The following is a 16,900-nucleotide window of genomic DNA, read 5'->3' on the forward strand; positions in this document are numbered from 1 at the left end:
TAAATTATTATATTATCATGATATTATGATGTACGAATATCTCTTAATATGATATATATACATTAAATGTCGTTACAACGATGAACGTTACATATATGTCTCGTTTCAAAATCATTAAGTTAGTAGTCTTGTTTTTACATATGTAGTTCATTGTTAATATAATTAATGATATGTTTACTTATCATAATATCATGTTAACTATATATATAACCATATATATGTCATCATATAGTTTTTTTACAAGTTTTAACGTTCGTGAATCACCGGTCAACTTGGGTGGTCAATTGTCTATATGAAACCTATTTCAATTAATCAAGTCTTAACAAGTTTGATTGCTTAACATGTTGGAAACATTTAATCATGTAAACATCAATCTCAATTAATATATATAAACATGGAAAAGTTCGGGTCACTACAGCTGGTGGATCTCAACCCAGTATGCCTGCCACATCTATGGATGATATTAGTTCTGGCAGTAAGCCCAGTGATGTGTCTGAACTAGCTGTAGCTGAATCTTTTGCTGTCTCTCAAATAATTGAACAAAAAATGAAAAGAAAAATGGAGAGGCATCAGAAGAGGCAGTAGGAACTAAATGATGCTTTCAACGCTAGATTTGAGGACTATGCTGCTCATAAAATTCATAGAATTGAGCATAGAAGAACCCTCACTCCTGATAAGCGTGAAATTCATGATGAACTACTCAGCATAGGCGAACATAAGAGGGCTGAATTAAAAAGACATGCTAAGTTCATGGTGAAGTATGACAGAAAGAAAGTCAAGCTGTATGCTGAGCGAGCAGAAAGAATTAAAAAGATGACACCTGAAGAGATGCAAGATTACTTGAATTCGACTGAGTCAGGAGGAGTTAGAGCTGATGTATTCATGAAATGGCTGGGTGATATATTAGAAACCAGCCAATCCTCTCGATCTGCATCTACTGCTCAGCCAGCTACACAATCACAGCCAGCAGATATCATCAATCTTGATGATGATGAACCAGCTGGGGGGAGTATCTAGCAATCACTCCATATCTGCCTCCACAAGAACCAGTATCAACACAAGAACCACCAGCTGAACCCATGCCAATCAATAAACAAAGGGTAAAATCTGCCCCTAGGGATAACTAGCCCCTAAGGAAAGAGCCCTTATTTGAGGAAGCTGGTGAAGGTACTGTGGCAGTTGTACCAGCTGATACTAATCAGTCAGCTGGTACTAAAGACATAACAAGGAGTGCTGTGATTGAAGACCCATCCAGAAGTGTGCGGCTGGGTGTAACAAGTGATGAAGACCTAGCTAAGGTGGTTGAGCTGGGTGCTAATAATGATGCTGATTCTGTTGATGCTGCTGATTTCACAGTCTGGTGCAGAGGGAGTTCAACCTTTATTCAATCACCTATACCTGCCCAGACTCTTGCTTATTTTGATAGGACATGGGATGAACCTGATTTTGAACCCGTGGGTCCTTCTGGCACAGTAGAATCATTCTTCAAATATCCACCATCTTCTCCAAAACGTCTTGATAAACACACTACTTGGGAAGATGATTCAGCTGCACAAGGTGAGCCAGACTTAAGAAAGATGAATCCAGACGAAAGAGAGGCTTACAGGCTGGAGATCACTGTTCCTGAACTGCTTAAACAAAGAGCAGCAGCTATACCTAAAAGGATACACCAAATCAGATTGCTGTACCATCCACTTGATCAGCAATTCTACATCAATGCTTTGGAATTTAGCATTGAAGTTGGTGTGTATCTATACAATAGTGGTCAAAGGCTACATAATGATGAAGAGAAAGCTCTCTTTTATGAGGCTCTGTAACTGGATATGGACTTAAAGCAGTACTGGGATGCCATGACTACTGATGAAGGCAGACAGTTGATTGCTACAGCAAAATCCCTGAACATCACGGTTAATGATTATCTTACAAGTGTTCAACTTGAATAGCAAAGAAGGGATGATGCTGAATTTGCTGAGAGGCTGAGGCTTAAGGAAGAAGAAGACAAATTGGCTGCTGACAGACAACAAGAAGCTGAATCTCTAAAGTTAGCAAAAGCCATTGTCAAAGCTCAGGATAAGGCACTTGATGAACAAGAATCTGCTGAGAAAGCACCTACTGTAGCTAATATAGAATCAGAACGAACAATAGAGCTATATGATCATTACTATAGGAGCAAGTATGGTGATGTGTTGACCAGAAGATCAAATTCCAGTAAGATCATCAAGGTGCACAAACCCACAAAAAGGGCCTTCAGTGTCAGCAGGGAAGACAATGTTTATGAGAGGGTAGACTACACTGAACTAAGGTCTTTTGGGTTCAGTGAATGGATGGAGATACTGCAGTACTTCATTGATAAAGGTAAAAGTGCTCTAAAAGACACATTGAAACGTGATCTTCAAGAACTTTTCAACAAAGCAGTCAGGTATGGGAATGCACCACAAGTAAATATGGAAGAAATCCTTTCACAAAAGCCTAAAATAAAGAAATCTACTGGTGATGGCCCACACAGAAGAGATCCCATCACTCTACCCCCTCAAATTCTAGTATATGACCATGCTGAGATTCCTATCCTATTCTCTGAAGCATGGGCATCCCTCAAAGTAAAAGAAGAAGAGCTATCAGAAGATGAACAAGATAAAGTCATGGATAAGGACAGATAGCCTTCTAGTACTTAAAATTGTATCTTTTGATTATTTTATTTTTTCATTATAATGGTTTGTAATTATTGTATATACTCTGTTGTAATGAAAATGAAATGAGTTTATCTTCAAGAATCATATCAAGTTATAAGATATATATAACTCAGTAAAAGATCCCAAAACAAACCTAAAAGGGAAAAATTTACTGTATATTTTTCTTTTAGGTCCCTTAGTGCTGGCTTTAGTGTTTTCTTTTTTATGTCATAGGTTTTGTCATCATCAAATAGGGGGAGATTGTTGAGTCCCCAAAATAATTAAGGATTTAATTATGACAAAACAGAATTTATTTGCACTAAAATGTAATGTGCAGCCAGCACAAGTTTGTTTATGTATAGACAGCAGATATTGTTGTGTCGAGTGTTTAGTTTGCTGCCTAGTCTAACAGCACAAGGTAGACACTATTTTTCAATTAGCACAGGATGTGTACCCAGCAATTCATGAATATCAAGTGACTCAGCAATGAAGAACCAGCATAGCTGGAATGCAGCTTACTACACAAGACAAGTATGCTCCATTACAAGTATAGTGGTTTCTTGAGTGGTCTACATCAACTGTACTATTCAACAGAAGTCAAAGACAAAGTTGAACAGAAAAGGACACACGTCGGCGGCTGACAAGTCACCTTACAAGACCATGTGGGAATGCAGAAGTTTAACGCATGTGCAGACATGTGTTATACTTTGTCAACACCTAGGGAACACAACATTCTATTTGTTTAAACAAATAGTGGTGCCAAACCGAATTGTGGTGTTCCTGTAAATAACTACCAAAGAGGAAAGAGGAGAGCAAGCTCTCTGATGTAGTTGTCCCCACAAGTACAGACATCCTATATACCAGTGGACAATAGAACAATTACACGGTTAATAGGACTACTATAAATTGGTGTATCCACTATTGTAACAACTAGTGATGTGGGTTTTATTTATTTAGAGTCCAAACGTGTAATAGCTTAAAATATCCTCAATAGCTATAGTTAGGTAAATTTGTATCAACCAACTATCATTCCGCCAAGGATAGTTGTAATTCTTTGTGATTCAATCAATAAAGAATAAACCGTTGAAAATTACCTTTGACTCTATTTAATTTACTTGCCTGAATACTAATTTGTTTAAACTGTTTAAGTTAATAAAGAAGAATTGTATTCACCCCCTTCTACAATACTCATGTTGTTTATCAAGGAACCAATAAGAATATCGCCATTCACATTTAGGAACCTAACATCCACAACATTATCATCACCGATACCACATTTCCACATTAGGTTTCCATAGGCACCGCAGCTCAAGTACCTCTCAACAATTACTGAGGGGCAAGCACCAGCTGGAAAATACAAGGTGTCGATCTTTGAATACGTGGCATAATAAACTTCACCAAGCGTCATGTTGGTAATTTAGTGTATTTGAGAGATTTGGCTTAACTCTTGAAAATGGGCTAGGAGGTATGAAGTGTACACCCATCCAATGGACACAAAAGTAGTTTCGTTATTGTCTTGACATTGTTATTTGACATTTACATAATTGAGGTTTAATGACATCAAGACTAGTCTTGTAATCATTTATGGTTTAATGTGATTAAGGCTGGTCTTGTAACCACTAATGACATGAAGACTTCTAACTTAGTCTTGTAATCACCTTTGTGGTATATTTTTATTAAGATTAGTCTTGTAACTTTTGTTGTGCTTAATGTCACTATGGTTGGTCTTCTAACCATCTTATGGTTTAATGTTATCAAGACAGTCTTGTAACCACTTCTTGTGGGTTAATGACATTAAGATAGTCTTGTAACCACTTTTTATAGTTTAAAGACATTAAGACATTGTTTTGTAACCGGTTTGAATAATAATGAAGTATCTATGAGTGTTTAATTAGCTAATTAACTTTTATAGTGTCTTTAATCTTTGAGTGTGCATATAAGGAGAAACAATTCAAGAGAAAGACAACAAAAAACAAATACTACTCTTCTGCGAATAGATTCTTGCTTTGTAAAACAAGAACATAATTCAAGTGTTATCCCAAAGTGATATTTTATAACACCCCGTCAAAAATCCCTTTAATGGAATGTTAACTTTGGTCCCAGTGCTTGGCTTGACTTCTATGTAATAGAAATATTTTACAGCGGAAGCAATTAATACCTGAGAATAAAACACGTAAAACGGATCAACAATAATGTTGAGTGAATCTACAGGTTTTAGGTAAACAATACAGTATGTTTAAAAAATAAGATTTCGAAAACGTTTATTAGTGGAAGAACACCAAGGTTCAATGTTAACAGTTTGTAGACAACTCCGTGTCCTATTTCAAAAGTTTGTTGACACTACCATGTCAAGTTTCAAATATCTGTAGACAATACCATGTCAAGTTTTATCTCATTTGTTCATAAACCATAGTTTTACATAACGTTGTATAGTATCTGAAAAACAGTTATCAGAAATTAGTTCAAGTTCATTGACCATGAGATTTCGAATGTACAACTCCAAGTTGCGAAAAGTTTGCATAATCTATGAGCACCTGAATACTAGCAATGACCCGAGTATAGAATCCACTATACCCGCCTTTACCTCATAAAATGTTATACACTTGTTCGAGTGTATCTAATGTTCAAAGTAAATGCACCACAGTTAATAATGTAAGGTGAGGTTATCAACCTAACGGATCCGTCCATCTAAATTGTGCTTACCCGATGGTATTTAAAGTATTCAAGCTAGAGGCTTTGTGAACAAACTCAATATGCATATATAGTACTCGTGTCAATACAAAAAGCATTTGATAATGTAAGTATAACAGCGTGTATTCTCATCCCTGAAAACATGTAAAAAGCGGGACTATAGACTCACCTTTGAATAAAGCTCGGATTGAAAAGTGGACAAACGACTTCTACGGTTTATAGCTGAGTAATGCAACATAAGTATACGTATTTAGGTTGGTCAATAAATATGTCTTAAACAAATGTGATTTCATAGTATAAGTTGTCTTATTGTTCGACTCGACGCGTTCCAAACTAAAAGTCAACATATAGTCAACTAGTTCATGCAAGCCAAACAAAGTCAACCAAAGTCAAACCAAAAGTCAAACTTGGTCCAAGTAGTCAACTAAGGTCAACATCAGTAGTTTCATGTCAAATGTTGGTCAACATGTCAAAACTAAGTCAAACAACACGTTTTGGATCATAACAGGTCAATTTCACAATTTCAGTTTATCGTTGTGCACAAAGTTCATGTACATGTAGCAAACTTAGCATATTATCTCATAGTACGAAATTCATGCAAACATGGAAAACTCCATATCATAAGTATACTCAAAATAGATTTCAAAAAGGCCGGCCAGGGTCTCATACGATAATTAAAAGTCAGTAATCAGAAGGGATACATTTATGGTTTGCCAAGTCAGTTTCTGACCGCGCACTGATTTCGTTTTGGCTATAACTGGAGCTAGGGACATGCAATTGATACACGAACAGTGGCCATGGTTCAAGAAAAAGTCAAACTAACACATATCAAAATTTGAGCAATTTTTGTTTAGCCAATTTGTACAGCTTTTTTTGTGCAAGTTGGATGTTCAATTTTTAGCTCAATTCAGAATGTACACAATCTATGGCCCTATTGTGCCCAATGCATAAGGTTTCAGAGATTATAATTAACTAACCATATGTCACATATTATGTTAAGATTCATTTTCCAAAAGCATACATGCTAATTCAATATACACAAACCACAGAGTATAAAACAGAGAGCAAGTTGCAGCTTCGATTCTAATTTAGCTAGTTACATTCGCACGCGATTATCTGAAGATCTGGATATAATTATACTATGATATCTACATGAAAAGTGAAGTACTTTTTGTTTAAATTTCAAATATGCAAAGCTTTAAACCCATAAGGTAACACATTTTATCATACAAGGCTGTTTTCATGCAAGTGCTGTATAAATCCACTTTTACGCTAAATCAAGCATATCTCAAGTTATACATAAGCAAACGACATGATATCCTAGTGTAAATTGAGTATTTTTAAATTACCTATCAAACGGTATTAATTTCACAATCCAATTCGTGGTCTATCATACCTAGCTTTCTGACCAATCACAAAAACACAAGGTGAATTTCAATTGGCCATAACTTGATCATCCGGAAACGAAATCAAGCGAATCCAAAGCCTAAAATTAATAGTTTTTTGCAAGGATTCTGAATATAACATAATATCATGCAATTGAAACTTTCAAATTTCTGTCATCATCAAAAACAAATTCGTGATTTATTAAAAACATGGTAATCGAGCAAATTAAAACATGTAATCGCGTACAATCATCAAGACTCGAGCAATAGGCATCATCTACTATGAAACTTCAATACAAATCAGATTTGGTAGAGTTAGGGTTCATATGATTTTACCTTGGATCATAAAATTTTTTATACCAATGCGTTGCCAGCGTTGTGAATTGCAATTCTTGTGTTGAAGACTTAATCTAAAAATTAGAAATCGATGGTGTTTGTGTGGGAATGATGAATGAAGAAGAAGAGGCAGGAGGAGGGAATCAGTCGACTGTTTTTAGAGTGTTGGGAAATAATGCAGTCTAGGTTTTTCACTAGTTAATTATATTAAGCCCTAAATCTAATTAATCATGGACTAAAACAAATAAATAGCCCAAAATAAAAATTAAATGGGTGGGGAGGGGATGTTCGGCCGTGGCCCACCTAAGATGGGTTCCCGGGCTCTCGTTGTCCAATACAGTGTAATCGTGGTCCGTCTCGAGTGCCGTTTAAACGTACCGAAGGCCCGGAACGCTAAACCGATCGTTAAAACGCAACCAAACGTTTAATTTATTAAAACCCAATAAATTAAATATTTCTCAAAAGTTAATAATTATTAAAATAATTATTAAAATAAACTCGAGCGTTTCGTTGCTCAAAAAGTAGTTATCCAAACCGTATTATTTTTATCGTATTTCATTGTTCGAAATATATATTCAAATTAATACTAACCCATATTAATTTTCGTAACCCTCCAAGGATCAAGTATGTATTTAATACACATAAATACATAAAAAGTCAAATAGTTGACGTTAAATCAACTAACAGAAAGTTAACGGAAGTGACGGAAAAAGCAGGGTTGTTACATATTTGCGTATCCCCAAATATTGAGGTCAAATAACTGCCGAAAAGTGATACCACGATTCAGAGATATATCCGGTCATTGTTTATTTTACCCTTACACAAAGAAGTTTCCCCCAAGAATATAAAGTACTTAATTTGTAATAATTAAAGTTAGTTACAATGAATCATATGACGACTAATTTCTCCGAACTTGATAAGTTTGAAGGAATACATTTTAGAAGATGGTAGCAGAACATGTATTTTTTTCTCACTAGCATGAGCTTGGTGTATGTTCTTAGTATACCAATTTCTTAAGACGGTGGAGAAGATGCTACTATGGAACAAATGCGAAAAAGAAGCATGCGGGCAAAACAACAATTACATTGCGCGAGGTTTAATCCTCAATTGTAGGGCTGATTCCCTTTTGATATTTACCAAAACCATGAATCTGCTAAAGAATTATGGGACTCTTTGGAGACCAAGTATATGTCCGAAGATTTTTCTAGTTACAAGTTTTCAAAGAGTAATTATAATAATTACAAAATAGTCGATTCTTGACTGACCATGAAACAATACAAAGAACTGATTCACATACTTGGTCAATTCACACAACATAAAATGGTTCTACTCGTGTTGGAAAGAATTTAAACATTATTTGAAACATAAGAAGGATGAGTTAACTCTTGTTAAGTTGGGTAGTCATTTTTATATTTAGGAATCCCTCGGGGTGCATAATTAATGATGCACATAGTTACGCGCATTGCGCAAATACACATCGAACATGCAAGTGGCATGTACCTTAATAATATAAGGCGCTATGACGACATAACTATCTCCGAATGTACGCCATCAACTAACACGCTAGCTAAAAGCTAAACATACTTGTGCTAAGTGATATCGGCTAAAAAGTCACGTTTTCACCCCGGTATTAAGGCCCAAAAACAATAAAGTTCCAAACTTTATCGCCAAAATACTCGCTTCATCGGTTAAAATTGAAGAATAGGTGATTACGAAGACAGTGCAAAAAGAATGAAGAGAATCAGAGCTAAACGAAGATTCTTGAGCGAAAATGGTGAAACACCAGAAATCAAGTTACGATCCAGTGAATTCAGCAAACCAGGGCAGGCCAAACGTCTTGCCAAACGGCCTGCTACTAGGGAAAATGGCCTGCCACATGGCCAAGGCAAACGGGCACAAGAAATGGGAAAGCCTGGCAAATGGCCTACCAAACGACCTGCCAGCCATTTGCAGGCAAATTTCAAGTCTATTTAAAGGGTCTTTGTCATCCATTTTTACACACACTTCAATTCACTTCTTTCTCTCTCTTTCTACAATATTAGTCATACTTTCAAGGTCTGCAACTCCGTGCGGGAAACCTAGTACCCAGAGAAGAACACCAAAGATTGTATTAGGAGCGGTCTGGAGTTTGAAGTTGTCACTTTTGTATTCAGAACTCATTTAATCTACTGGTACTTCTATCCTTTGTCTTTATATAATGTTTTCCATTATTATGCCTTATGATATTGTTGCAATGATTAGCGAGTAGTTATCTTTAGCGTATGCTATGATGTAGTCAGTCATAATGCTGAAATAATGGTTTATGTATGTTGTCGAGATGCTTTCCGATTATGCTTTAAACTCAATCGCTTTTTCAACTAAAAGAACGTAGTTATTGGCTCTGTTATTGAGAAGTCGCGAACCCCAATCCAGAGTACACTATCTGTGTCACCCCTTGGTAAGTGAAGTCTGTCGGATACAACGTAAGTTTGACTGAGGAAAACCGATTGTAGTAATTCCACTGAGCCTTGGATTCTGGCCGAGGACTCTTTCGTAGTGAAACGTCTAACTAGACCCCTAGTACATTGTCAGTCCTAGACCATGCTAGTGTAGTCACCAAGCATATAAACTTCATACTTGCATGCTGAAGCACAATAGTTGTTGTAAGCTGTACCTCTGCTAAGTAAGGCCATGGAACCCAGTCAGTGCTGATTAGTACACTTCACCATAACACGGTCTTAAGCATTGCACCCCGCTTGAGGGATTCTTGGTTAATTAAGGAACTGTTTGTTTAAACACATAAACGATTGGACCGTTAGGATAACCGAACGTGTTCATGGAAGCCAAAATCCGACTTGGCCATTTTGTTCTTTATGGTTGAACTTTTTTAAGGGCCTAACTATCTTTTAAACGAATCATTAACGAAAGCATCGAGACAAATCACGTCTCTCGGATATGGAAAACCATGTATTCTATTATACTTAAGAAAGTTTAGACCATTTTGGAATGTTAATACGTCACCCAACCGAGTCGCTCAATTGGATCAGCCATCTGAAGGTGTATGCCTGTAGTCAGACTGTACGGGCATCGGGGGTAAGGGACGTTGCTGTCTATTCAGAATCTTCAAGCCTATCGCATTATCCAGTGACATGTCTTATGACAGGGGCATTTAGGACCAGTGTAATGAATACAAGGCCACTACCTATTCATGAGCCAGCATTCCATAATCTCGGCAAAGTAACTGATGAAATCATAGCATGCACTTGTTTTAACCTTTTCTGAATTACAAATTTTATCGTATTTACTTTACTTCATCTTATAAACTAGAAAACCCAAAATTAGGTAACAAACCACTACTCCTTCACGTTAGGATTATCTTAAGCTTACTTATAGGTTCGATTCTACTGATATCTCAAAAATATGACCCTAGTTCATACTTCCCTTACTCACAATAAGGAGTAGTAAGATTTAGGTCCCGCTAAATATAAATTTAAAACTATTGATTGTTACCTTGATCAGCCGATTCTGACGCTGTGTGACCTGACGACACCGCATAAATAAAACCGTCTTTTTGACTGTATCATTGTGAACGTATCGGAGTTTTTGGCGCCGCTGCCAGGAAACTGGTATCAGACAATACACTTTTATCAAACTCATTCACAAGCATTTAGTGGTGTATAAGAAAGACAATTATACACGGATTTGGTTGTTGGATTTTCCAAACAGTCTCCAATTATATTTGAACAATAAGGATCTTGCCTCTCTGTAGTCAGTCTGGCCACTTGGTTTGTTGAATAGTTCATGCAAAGCTCTGTTATCGAAATACCGGGGAATCAGTAGCAAGAACCAAAAACATATTTAAACTTAGGATAATTAGATTACCTTAAAATTATCTTAGATTACTTTAGATTAAGGCTACCTTAGACTACCTTAAATTACTTTAGAATAACCTTAGATTGCTTTAGACTAAATTAGGAACTTAGCTTATCTGCTTTAAATTAAAAACAAAAAGGCATACCCAGTGTATGACCCAAACCCGATCTAAACCAGGGCCATTGTTATTTGTATGTGATCCAGACGCAATAATCTCTAAAGCACGCAAGAAAGAACGAATCAGAAATCGAATGGCGTTACGCGTTACTTTATGTAACGACCCGACTTTTTCGACTTTTAATTATATTTATTTCTTTCACAAAACTGCGTATTTATGCGTACTGAGATAGATTATATCCTGGGATCATTAATTATGTTAATTACTTACGTTAATGCCTTACAACTTGTTTTTACTTACTTAGTTACTTAACGTGATTCTTGATTTCATTTACGACCGTTAGTGTCACTTATCGTTTAAAACGAGCTACGTACTTGGTACGCGTTAAAATTTTGCCATATTTGAGATATTATGACTACGTAAACTTAATTGTTATTTATTAATGACAATTACTTGGCTTTATAGTTCCTTAATCATGCTTAGTGCTTACTAGTTACCTTAATGGACTTAACAGCTTAATGGACTTCCATGGCCCAACCTACTCAACTTAGTAGACCACTTAATGGGTTAATTAGCCCATGTAATTAATAATTAAGTCCATGAAATAATGAGAAAAGTATTATTCATGCTTATGTACTAATACTTATCCTTTGTTGCATGCCACCCAACATTCCAACATAAATTTGTACCACCACCATGGACCACACCATGCCACCACCACATGAGGCTAAAATGGTCCCCCCCCCCCACACCCTCCAAACCGTCGGCCACCATCACCACTCTCACCATCACTTTATTTTTTTAAAGGCTCATTTCATTCTCATTTCATTCCATTTCACACACACACACTTCTCTCTACTTTCTCACTCTAGTTTTCTCTCAAATATTTGAAGAATTGTAAGTGTTCTTGATCTCCTTTCTCTTCTCTTTCTTCATCATTTTCGTGATTCATCATCATTATCATCAAAGATTCTTGTTTTGTAACTTGAATCTTCATAACTCTTGTAGATTCAAACTTTGTTTTGAAAAATGCAAGAACATGGAGGATTAAAGCATTTTAGCTTTTAATCTTCTTTACTTATGTTAGATCTAAGTTCTATAACTTATGATCTCTTTATTTATGTTTAAAGATCAAAACCTATATTTATGATCTTCATGTAACTTGTAGATCCAACACTTTACTTTATGGATCTTCAAGAAAGTTTGAAATACAAGCTTACTAGATTGATGTTTCTACAAAAGGTTGTTAAGATCAAAGTTGTAGCTCATGATCTTCTTTAGTTTGTTGTAGCTTAGATTTGTGACTTGTGTTTGCATGAAACAAAAGATACAAGCTTACTAGCTTGAGATCTCATAAGTGTTGTTAGGAATCCAAGCTTTCTAGCTTAGGGTTTCATTTTTGTGTTTGATCTAAGTTGTGTAACTTATGATCTTCTACTTTATTTAAACAAAAGTTCATTTGATTATATTCATCTTACTTTACAAGATCTAAGTTTCATAACTTATGGTTGGTAAAGGTTGAAAGTCTAAGTGTTATGACTTAGGATTTCACCAAGAACATGAGATCTAGACTTTGTAGTCTAAGGTCTTTAACATTTAGCTAAGATCTAAGTTCTATAGCTTAAGGTCTTGCTTATTTAGTTTGATTCAAAGTTTATAGCTTAATAGAACTTGTGATTGTGTTGAAACTAGGAAATTGATGTAACTTTGGTTCATCATCTTGCCCAAACTCTTACATGAGTTGTATTTTGTTTCCTAGTCTTAACCTTGTGTGTTAATGATTAAACCTTGGTTAAAGTGATGCTAAAACATCAAGAGTTGTACACTTGAGGCTTATACGCATCAAGGATGAGAACCGTGATGAGCATCAAACACCGAGAAACCCACCAGAGCACTTGCTTTCTGTTTTTCAGGGTCTGATCAGGCTCCTGAGCTTCTGAAAATGTTGATTTCCAGATGGTTCGGTTCGAGTAGATGACTTTTCGTTGTGATCAGCTGCAAGGATCCAGCATTTACTCAAAGATCGATTTGTGATCCGGCTATCACCAGTTGAGGGTGAAGGAGAGCGATGTACTTAAGACTGTGTTCCGAACCCGTTATGGTCATTATGAGTTTCTTATGATGCCATTCGGTTTAACCAACGCACCTGCCGTGTTTATGGATCTCATGAATCGTGTATGCAAACCATACCTAGACAAGTTCGTTATCGTCTTCATAGATGACATGCTCATCTACTCCAAAAGTGAAGCGGAACATGAGCAACATCTTCGACTCATACTGGAACTCTTGAGACAAGAGCAACTTTATGCCAAATTTTCCAAGTGTGAGTTTTGGTTGAAGGAAGTCCAATTTCTGGGTCATATTGTGAGCGATCAGGGGATCAAAGTTAATCCCGCAAAGATCGAAGCTATCAGCAAGTGGAAAACCCCCACTACTCCAACTCATATCTACCAATTTCTAGGCCTGGCCAGTTATTTTCGAAGGTTTATTGAAGGTTTCTCTCTAATTGCACGCCCATTAACCGCACTTACTCACAAAGGGAAGAAATTCGTTTGGGCAATCGAACAAGAGTCAGCATTTCAAACCTTGAAGCAGAAGTTGACCACCGCACCTATCCTATCCCTCCCCGAAGGCATTGATGATTTTGTTGTTTATTGCGATGCCTCAAAAAATGGTTTTGGGTGTGTACTAATGCAACTACATGACTCATGATCTAGAACTTGGAGCCGTTGTCTTTGCATTAAAACTGTGGAGATACTATCTTTATGGAACAAAAAGCACTATCTCCACCGACCACAAAAGCCTCCAACACATATTCGATCAGAAGCAACTGAATATGAGACAACGTCGATGGATCGAGACGTTGAACGACTATGAATGTGAACTTCGTTACCACCCTGGTAAGGCAAATGTTGTAGCCGATGCTTTGAGCCGAAAGGAAAGAATGGTACCTCTTCGTGTCCGATCCTTGAACATCACCATCCATTCGAATCTCAAGCCAAATCTGAGTAGCCCAAGATGAGGCTCTCAAAGAGGAGAATATTTCTCAAGAACATTTGAAAATTCTCGTCTCTCGATTCGAGGTTAAGGAGACTGGACTCCGGTACTTTACCAAAAGAATCTGGGTTCCTAGTTATGGGGATTTACGAAGCCTCATTCTAGACGAAGCCCACAAGTCAAGATATTCGATTCATCTAGGAGCCGGTAAGATGTACCACGACCTCAAGGAATAGTATTGGTGGCCAAATCTTAAGAAGGATGTTGCTACTTACATTGGAAAGTGTTTGACTTGTTCAAAGGTTAAGGCCGAACATCAAAGGCCATCCGGGTTACTTCAGCAACCTGAAATCCCACAATAGAAGTGGGAAAGGATAACGATGGACTTCATCACGAAACTACCAAAGACGGCGGGCGGATACGATACCATCTTGGTTATCATTGACCGTCTTACCAAATCTGCACACTTCCTAGCCATGAAAGAAACTGATACGATGGAAAAACTCGCTCACCTATACATACATGAAATTGTATCTCGTCATGGTGTGCCCTTATCAATTATCTCAGATCGCGATACCCGTTTCGCTTCTAGATTTTGGCGTTCTTTGCAAGAAGCCTTGGGGACTCGTCTCGACATGAGCACTGCGTATCACCCGCAAACCGATGGACAAAGCGAGTGAACGATTCAGACTTTGGAGGACATGTTGTGTCATAACCCGTCCTTAACCATAAGAACGAGTTAGATAACGTATGATTTCATTGCGAGGTATTGACCTCTATATGCGACATTTTTAAAAGAACAACTGCATTTATTTTACATTACAAACCATAACTCTTATTTTAATACAAGCTTTCGACAATAAAAAGATGATTATCGTTTAGCGATAATCTTAGACTTACAAACTTTACATGTGATGATAACAATACGATTTCTAGCATATTTTACATTACAAATCCTCCGATATGCAGTTTTATTTTTGACCCAAATATGCATACTCAAGATCTTGTTTAAATTCAACATGTTGCAGCGGAAGCTTTTAGTTATCACCTGAGAATAGACATGTTTAAAACGTCAACATAAAGTTGGTGAGATATAGGTTTAATGCCGGCAGCGATATAAATATATAGACCACAAGATTTCATATATAAACATTTTAATAAAAATATTCTAAGTGGTTGAGCACTTGATAACCATACTTAACATTTAATCACGTCGCATATTCCCTTTATTATGAAATCTTACTACACCGTACCAAGTGTAGTCACGAAACGAAGTACTGTGCAACCGTTGAATACTGGTCATCCAGTCCGGTTAGGGTTGTCAAGCCCGATAGATCTATCAACAGGATTCGCGTTTACAATACCACTGTAAATAATAGTTACCAAGCTACAGGGAAGTATGCCAGTGGTACAACTCAACGTAGAATATATTTTTCAGTTACTTGTGTCCATAACGTAAAACATAAAATACATGTATTCTCATCCCGAAATACTTAGAGTTTAAAAGTGGGACTATATACTCACTTTCGTCTTGAAGATATGTAATTTTGACTTGGTCTCCGATTGATATCACGAACCTATCCATATATAATATATCAATACCTTTTCTTTTTAAACAAACGTCACATATATATATACTTATAATACTTTTAATACTTTTAATAATTCCTTAGTCCGTAGTTAGCAGTCCGATGTTAGTAATTCAATTTTAATGGTTCATTTTTAGGTGTTTAATAAACCCCCAATGAAATAAATAAAAACCCCCATCGTATATGTATTGGTCGAGATTAATCTTGACCCACGGTACCGGTGTTGTCAAATGACGTGTTGCGTACATAAAGTACCGGTGTTGTCAAATGACGTGTTGCGTACAATCATGGGATCTTATGATTAATCTTCTCGTATTGTTTACGGGTGATCCTGAACCATATAAAATTAAATTATGAGTACATATATATAAAATATCATGTTATTTTAAAAAGATGTGATTTATTTAATTTTCTCCAATTATTTTCGTAGCTAAACTAGTCTTAGATATCCGATTTCGTTTTGGTCATAGTTTCTTCGTTACAACTCCGTTTTCGTTGGTTCAACTTGCCACTTCCTTGGATCGAGTCCCTCTTTAAGAATATGAACTGTAAATACCTTAGTTTGTATTCGAAATCACAGGTCATAGGTCAAACTTTAGTGAAACTTATGAAGTTAATCATTTTTGTTACAAAAATATCATTTAATGACCATTTTTCTAAAAATACTTATACTTTGAATTAAATCATGAAATTTTTATGTGTTAACATATTCATAAGAAATATCATTTTTCCAGAATATAAACCTCCAATTCAAAGTTCAAGATGGTTTTTAATTATCCAACCCAAAACAGCCCCCGGTTACACTCCGACGTCGTATATTCATTTTTTAAGGTGTTCTTTGAAAAACCAAGTTATACCTTGTTAAATTAGCATATATTTATGTTATATTACAGGTCTTGAAGTATTTTAAAAGTTAAGTTAGAAGGATCTATTTAGTTTGCAAACAAGTTTGAAAACATTCAAACTATGTTCTTGTTGTTAAAATTTTATACCACAAAATAAGATAACTATATATATATGAATCGAATAAGGTTATGAACAAAGTTACTACCTCAAGTTACTTGGACAAGATTGCTATAAAAGAGAAGTAAAAACCTAGAACCAAAAGAGTGATGGAATTGGATGAAAGATTGGAAGTAAGTTTGTGTTCTTGGAAAGGATTCTTGAAGTGTTTTTGTAAAGGTTTTCTTATGGTGTTTAAGACTTGTTTCTATGGCTAGATCTTCATGGTTTCTTTCTGAATGGTTATGGAGTTTAAGGCTC

The sequence above is a fragment of the Rutidosis leptorrhynchoides genome, chromosome 7, assembly GCF_046630445.1.
Source record: "Rutidosis leptorrhynchoides isolate AG116_Rl617_1_P2 chromosome 7, CSIRO_AGI_Rlap_v1, whole genome shotgun sequence".
Lineage (NCBI taxonomy): Eukaryota > Viridiplantae > Streptophyta > Magnoliopsida > Asterales > Asteraceae > Rutidosis > Rutidosis leptorrhynchoides.